This window comes from Ursus maritimus, unplaced genomic scaffold, assembly GCF_017311325.1.
Source record: "Ursus maritimus isolate PB19 unplaced genomic scaffold, ASM1731132v1 scaffold_2, whole genome shotgun sequence".
Classification (NCBI taxonomy): Eukaryota; Metazoa; Chordata; class Mammalia; order Carnivora; family Ursidae; genus Ursus; species Ursus maritimus.
This window is the reverse complement of record NW_024424452.1, coordinates 36,147-43,868: the sequence shown is the minus strand read 5'-3', so window position 1 is coordinate 43,868 and position 7,722 is coordinate 36,147.

The following is a 7,722-nucleotide window of genomic DNA, read 5'->3' as shown; positions in this document are numbered from 1 at the left end:
TTACAGGAGAGGCAATGCTGGCACTGGTGACATGAGCAAGAGATGGGGAAACTGTGAGCAGCAGGTTTCTTGGACCTGGGGCGGGTGGTGTCAGGGATGCTTCCTTGGGAACTTACTGCTTTCTTGTTCAATGGGCCATAGCTTGGTCTTGCAGACATGTGCCAAGACCCCAGTGGGACCTGGGTTTGCCCAGGTCTCCATACCACGTGCTTGTCTGTCATAACTCAAGCTTGCGTCCTTTCCACTTTCCAAGGAGCAGGGGTATCGGTGGTCCCCGCAAACTACATCCCAGATCTTTGCGGTTTGCAAAGGCATGACCCTGGGGGACCCAGGCTGTCTCCTCATTGGCAACCTGGTGCACTTGGTAAATAGGGCCCATGTTGGCTAATTCAGCCGCATCGGAGTTAATAAGATCAAATAAGGTCCTTTCATATTACATTAGCTCACATAAAATCCAATTAGACATTTCTGAAAATCTGAGTTGACAGAGAAGCCTGCCTGTACGAGGAAGTTTTCTAGAAAATGAGCCCTGAGTCATGGAGCCACAACTCGAATATTCGGCTTGTAGCTGAGACCCTCCTGTAAAGTCCCCTCCCGTGGCGAATGTTCTGTGTCCTACTGCTGCCAAGTGGGGTCAGCCCCAGGGCTGGCCTCCTGTCCGTGACTCTGTACATGGCCTCAGCACGAGCAGATGGCCACTGGCATGGAGGCTGGACCAGGGAACCAACAGCGTCTGGTCCCAGATGGAATTTCTAAGGGGATCCAGGATGAAGCGCAGAGCCCCTAGGTGTATGGCTCCGACGTAGAGAGATGTCCACGGTGCTGAGATGACCACCGGCCCCCTGCTCCCCCTGCCACCGCTAACAGATGCTGAGAAATTCCAGTACCAGGTGAGTGAGGGGTGTTAGCCCAGGGAGGTGGAAGGCAGCAAAGTTGCCCCTAGTTCTGGCTGCTCCCCACTGTGGATCCATCCATGGCAGCGTGAAGACATCTAGCTTCAACCACTTGTTTCAGGAAAACACTTGAAAAGGCCAATCTCACAAAGTCCGCACTTATTTCCAAAGTTCAAGTCACATCTGAGAAAGGAAAGATCAACAAGGCAAAAAGAGCCTCTCAGCCCAGCCCTGCTCACCAGCCCTGGGGTCCAGGGTCCAGAGGGAAGGACTCAGGGGCTTGGGGAAGACAGTCTCAGCATTCTCTCCAGAGGTGTGTCCCTGTTTTGGTTTATTCCCCTCTAGCCTGCAGATATCCAACAGAATATGTGGGCTCTCTGGGCACCTTAGGGCTGCAGCAGGTGGTGGGGGCACTCCCAGCCTGTGTTTTTGAGGGAAGATGTTCCCCATGGTTAAGGACCCCAGGCCTGGGTGTTCTGGGGGCTGGGCTGGCTGGAAGTGTGTTCAGAAGTCAGTGTCAGTGCTCAGGGCTCTATGGTCAGTGGTGGGCCTAGGGTCGGTGACCCCAGTGCCCCTCCTGCACAGAGGTGTGTCTGTTTCTTTGTTTGGTCTCTCTAACCCCAGTAACTGGCTGGGGCCTGTGCCATTTTTAACTCAGGAGATGTTACAAATCGAATATTAGAACTAGTCCAGCCCAGTACGACCCCGCCCCCTGCTGCTGTGATGTCCCCCTCGATGCCTGCTGGGCACCGTGCGCCTGGAGGCCCACCAGTGGTCAATGAGAATTCCTTGATGCTTGATGTGTTAAGGAACTCGTCTTGGTGTCAGTGTGAAGGCTGAGGAGACAGTTGCTGGGGTAGGGGGTCAGGGTGAGCAGGGGAAGGGATTGGCTTCAGCGGCTGGAACCTCCCTAAGACTCTGACCCTGGGAGGGGCCTCGAGGCGGTATTCTTGGGTAAGGTGTGCACCTTCCCTTCCAGGCCATTTGATCCTTCTCCGACCCGCCCCGCAGAAGTCTTCCTGGAAGGGTCCCTTTGTAGGTAACTCTGAGGTGTCTGATGAGCCCAGTGTCACCTGCAGACACTCCCCATCAGGATTCTGACCCTAAAGCATTGAGATGCACGTGAGTACTTGGGAACACCCCTCTGCAAGACAGCACCCTTAGTTTGGACCGAGGGCAGGAGCCCCCTGATGTGGTGCTCTCAGAGCAGAGCCTTTCCCGTGTTCTAGGGAGGTACTTGCTGGGCTGATGTCCATCACCTCTCTGCTGTCATGTCCTTGCCTCTCCCCACAGGGACCCTTGCAGGAAAAGCTCCTTGGGGTTTAAGCCTTTCCGTTTCCTCCTTAACTTCCCTCTTGAGGAAGGTTCTGAAGGACATTTTCATTCCCTTGTAAAGCCGTTGTTTCAGAGTTGGAAACATCACCAGGAGACACCTGAGCCCAACATTGTCTTTGCTGCTACTTAATCAGAGGGGCTTGGTGTGTGGGGGGGAATCAGAACTACTGCAGGCCCCACCAGTGTCCCTCCTGAGAATGGATCCCATCAGGGCACTGGGCCTCACTGGCTTCAGGGCAGCCCCGCACTCACAGCTGGTGTTCCTCCTGCCTCTCGGCTGCTGTGGGGTTTTAAGTCAGTTTTTGTGTGTGGTGTAAGGTAGGGGTCTGGTGGTGTTCTGCTCTGGGTTTCCCAGGTTTCCCAGCACCACTAGCTGAAGAGACTGTCCTTTCGCCATTGCGTGTTCTTGGCCCCTTTGTTATAACTTAACTGACCACATATGTACGGGCTTGTTTCTGGACTCTGCATTCTGCTCCATCAGTCTCTCTGTGTCCTAACCCATCACATACTGTTGTGGTTACTACAGCTTTGATGTAGTTTGAGATCAGGGAATGCGATGCCTCCCGATTTGTTCTTCTTTGTACATGTGGGGTCCTCTGTGTTTTAGGATTGTTCTAGTTCTGTGCAAAGTGGCACTGGAACATTGATCTGGATTGCACTGAATCTGTACATCTCTTTGGGTGAAATGGGCAGTTTTATAATATTCATTTTTATAATCCTTGAGCACGTAGTATCTTTCCATTTATTTGTGTCTTTTTGAATTTCTTTTTTGAGAAGGAGTGGGAGGAGGCAGAGGAAGAGAGAGAATCTGCAGCAGGCTCCACACCCAGCGTGGAGCCCGACACGAGGCTCAATCTCACGACCTTGAGATCATGATCATGAGCCGAAATCAAGAGTCAGCTGCTTAGCTGACTGAGCCACCCAGGCGCCCCTTTTTCAATTTCTTTATCAATGTCCTATAGTTTTCAGGGTACAGTTTTTTCAGGCCTGTAGTAAAGATTTTCCTGTTTTCTTAATTTCTCCTTGTGATGGTTTATTACGAGTTTGTCCAATCTAATCATTTTTGTATCTTGATTCTGTATTCTGTGTCCTGCAATTTCACTGAATTTATTTAACTTTTTTTTTTTTTGGTGGAGTGATGTGGAAGATTGGGAATCCAAAATGTCATGTTTCTACCATATCCTAGGTCATCCACAACACCCACAGCATAGTGGCCACTAATATAATTGTACCGCAGTGCCCCTGCTAACACATTGCAACTTGTGAACTGCGTCCTGGGAAGGTTTGGCCTCCACATGAAGTCTGATGTGTTTTATGCTTTTCTGGTGTGTTATTGATATGGTCATTTTGAGAAGTAATTTAGTTTCCATGAATTTCCGATGTAAAGAAAATCTGCCATAGCAGTAGAAATACTGTTTCTGCTCTCAGATTCACCAGCTGTGGTTTCACATAGCTGCCACTTCATACAACATACTTGTGTGTTTTTTGCTCAAAACAGGGACACCTTCCCCAGGAACTACCACAGAGCTCGCAAATGGGGAAATCATAATGGTTTCCTCATTAGGGTCCAATCCAGAGACCACGTAAACTGTCACCACCTGCCCGAACTGTGTGACAATGACTTCTCCTGTTATAAACCCTCTTTACTGTTCCCGAGACTTCCACTCGCTTCACAACCATGATTGACTTAAAGAACACGAAGTGCTCCAATCTGGGCAGACTTTTCTGTACGGCTCTCAATCTTCATTCGTGTTATAACATGTTTTAGTATTTCAGTCATGACTTTGTGATTCACTTTATAAAGTGACCATTTAAAAGATTTTATGTCTACAGTTGTAGGCCACTAAGTATCTTCCCATTTTTATGCAAAAATCACTATCTTCCACCTCAAGAATGTTTAAATTTTGACCTAGTGAAAGTCTGTGTATATTAAACATTAACTCCCCACTCCCCTGTCCCTTCTGCCTGGCAACCATATCTTAGATCTTGTAGGTGAATTTGATTATTTTGGATACCTCAGACAAGTAGAATCTTATATTCTTTCTGTGGTTGGTCTGTTGCCCTTGTCATAGTGAATTCAAGGTTCATCCGTACTGTGATGTGAATCTGTACTTTAGGTCTTTGCATGGCTGAATAATATTCCATTGTGTATATATTACTCACCCACCCTTCAGTGGACACTTTGGCCAGTTCAGCCTTTTGGCTATTGTGCATAGTGGTGCTACGAATTTGGAGGAATAAATACAGAGATTCCCTGCTCTCAAATATTTTGGGTGAATGCCCTGAGGTAATTAATCCCAGTTCTAAGATTTTGAGGAACCCCTGTTCAGTTTGCCACAGCAGCTGCACAGTTTTACTTCATTCCTTGATACGGTGGAAGAACATTTCAGTTTGTGGATCTACGCCACGTTGTATATTCATTTACCCTTTGTGGCATGTTTGCACGTTTTATACCATTTTCCAATCGTGAACAGTGTTGTCATGGATACTTAGGTTGGTTTTGGTTATGAATATGGTTCTGGTTCTGGTTCATGATGTGTGGATCATGGTTATGGTTTATGCCTATGACTTAGAGTTCATGGTGTATGGTTTATAGATTATGGCTTTATTACTTTATTGTTTAATGGTATATGGTTTTAGGGTTATGGCATATGGCTTTTTGGTTTCACACCCTTATGATTTGGGTGCTTTAGCGTGAGGAGATGGGAAGAAGAGGGAATGGGTGTTACTGGGTCTGAGGGGAAAAGTCTTTGGGGGGTCAGTGGATGAGGGGGTGAGCTGGTGTGTGTAGGGGAGGGTTTAGGAAGTTCAGTGGGTGGTGTGTGGGGAGCTAGTGGGTTCAGAACTTGGAGGGTGATGGTTTAAGGGTGAGTGGGTGAGGGTTTGAGAGGGTGATTGTTTAGGTGGTGAGGGGGTGATGGTATTGGGTGTGTGTTTAGAGGCTTTGGGGGATGATTGTTTACTAGTTGAGAGATTAGAGCGATCAGGTGGTGATGGTCTAGGGAATGAGGGTTTAGGAGACGAGGACATAAGGAGTGAAGGTGAGCCCTGAGGCATTGGACATAATGGTTAATGGGATAGGTATGGTATGTGTTCAGGCTGGGGTGGTGGAAGATCCCAGCAGAATCCGGTTGTCCAGAGGGAGAGCACTAGGCTGAGTAACTGGAGCTTGTGGCTTCCAGCCTAGGGGTCAAGAGGACCTTGAGGGAACTAGGGTTTAGGATCAGGGTTCATTCTGAATACAAATCCTTTATCAGATACATGGTTTGCAAATATGTCCTCCCAGTTTGTGGCTTGTCTTTTGATTCTTTGAACAAGGTTTTTCACAGAGTAGAAGTTTTAATTTTATGAAGTCCATGTGACCAATTTTTCTCTTTTGTGGATTGGTTTTGTGTTTGCATTTTAATTTTATCCACATTTTCGAGTGAATTTTGGTGTAGGTCGTAAAGTTTGTGTCTACATTTCATTTCATATGGTTTCCAACTGATTGTTCCTTAACTATTTTTGGAGAGTTGGGGGATATCGGGCTCCACTTCCCTTTCACCTTCCAAAATGTAATGAATTCCTCTGGCCCCCGGGAGGGGGCGCTGTCTCCACTGACCTGTGCGCCCAGCCTGTCCTGCACTGCCTCCGCCGCCTGCAGGGGGCGCCCGAGCCCAGCTGCCCGACGCCGCGCGCACGCGCGTTCAGCCGGCGTCAGTGACTGACTCGAGCTTCGCTCCCCCCGACCCGTGTCTGAGTTCGGGGAGGACGTGGGTCCGGGTCCACACCGACAGGATCCGCTGTGGAGGACGTGGCTGCCCATCCACACCGGCAGGACCCTGGTCTCCTCAGGACCCGCTGTGAAGGCTTCGGGAGGACGTGGGGCGGTGTCTACACCGACAGGAGCCCGGCCTCCTCAGGACCCGCAGCGGAGGACGTGGGTCCGCGTCCACACCGACAGGACCCGTATCTCCTCAGGACCCGCCGCGGGAGAAGGTGAGGAGAAGCCGTCTGAGCGGGGACTGCCGAGGGGTCCATGCTCACAGGACCCCGCGAGGCAGGGCGCGCTGTGTAGACGGTGGGGTTTCCGTGGTTTGTGCGCGGGCGGTGGGGTCTCCCCTCTCTGGGCTCGGATCCGCTGCGTGGTCCGCGGGTCCGTGTCTACGCGCACACGGATCCGGTTCCGGGGGCTCCGCAGGCGGTCTGCCGTCAGGGAGCCTCCGGCCGGTGCTTCCCCGGCCTCGGCCCCGCACGGTCCTCCCGCGTCCACACCGGGTCCGATCTGGGCAGGGCTGCGCCTCCATCACGAAGCTTGGTGCCCGCCCGGGTGACCTGGTGCTGACCTGGTGCTGACCTGGTTGGTGACTCTGCGGCGACGTCAGGGCCGTGAACCCCCACACGCGGTCTCCACACGCAGACTCCCCGGCTGCCGTTTCTCTCCCACGCGGACGCTTCAGCGCGTTTGACCGCGAACAGGGACGCGCCCCGCGGACCCCGCACAGCCCCGAACGGGGCAATCAGCGCGGTGTCCGCACAACAACCCAGACCGCGCCCGCGTCAGCGTCGCCGCCTGCCCCGCTGTCGGAAGTGTGCTGACCCTTCGGATCCGGTTTTCTCCTTCCGGAACCGCTCCCGGGACTTCCGGTACTCGCACAACCCCCGTGGGTTGAAGGAGCGCACAGGGCTCCAATCCGGGTGGCCTGTCACTGGGGCTGCTGTCAGAGTCCATCCACGTGGTGACATGCGTCAGTCCTTCACTTCTTCACTGTGACTAAACGTAGTAGCATTCACCACTTCAGACACTTCAGGTTCACAGCTCTCTGGCCTTAGCCGAGTTCCCACGGTTGTACGTCATTGTCCCCAACTGTCTCCTTCTCCCCAGGGAGACCGTGCGCCTGCAACACCGGCTCCGCACTCCCCTTTCCCCTCGGCCCTGCTGCCACGTTCAACCCTGTGTCTCTGCTTACTTCGTATCAGAATCCTGTCTTTCTGTGACTGGCTGATTTCACCCAGCACGATGACTGCCAGGGTCAGTCCGTGTTGTAGCGTGTGTCAGAACTCCCCTCGTGTTCAAGGCTGAGTCGTGTTCCATCGTGTACATACCACATTTTGTGTATCCATTCATCTGTCAGTGGACGCTTGGGTTGCTTCCTCCTTTTGGCTGTTGTGAAAAATGCTGCTCTGAATAAGGGTACGTCCACTTTCAATTTTGCGGGCATATATGCTGCAGTGGAATTCTGTGTTTAATATTTTGAGAAGTCTCCATATTTTTTTCCACAAATGAAACAATTTACTTCATTCGTTCCTAAGGCAGAACAAGATTGCCATTTATGGATCTACGTCATTTTGTTTGTCCTTTTCCCCAGTGATGGACATTCACATAGCTTCTGGTTTTTGCCTGTTGTGAATACTGCTGCTATGAATATTTCTGTACATTTTGTTTGTTTGAACCAGTGTTTTCAATTTTGGGGGTATCTATCTAGGAGCCAGGGGCACTCTTCTCTCCCCCTGC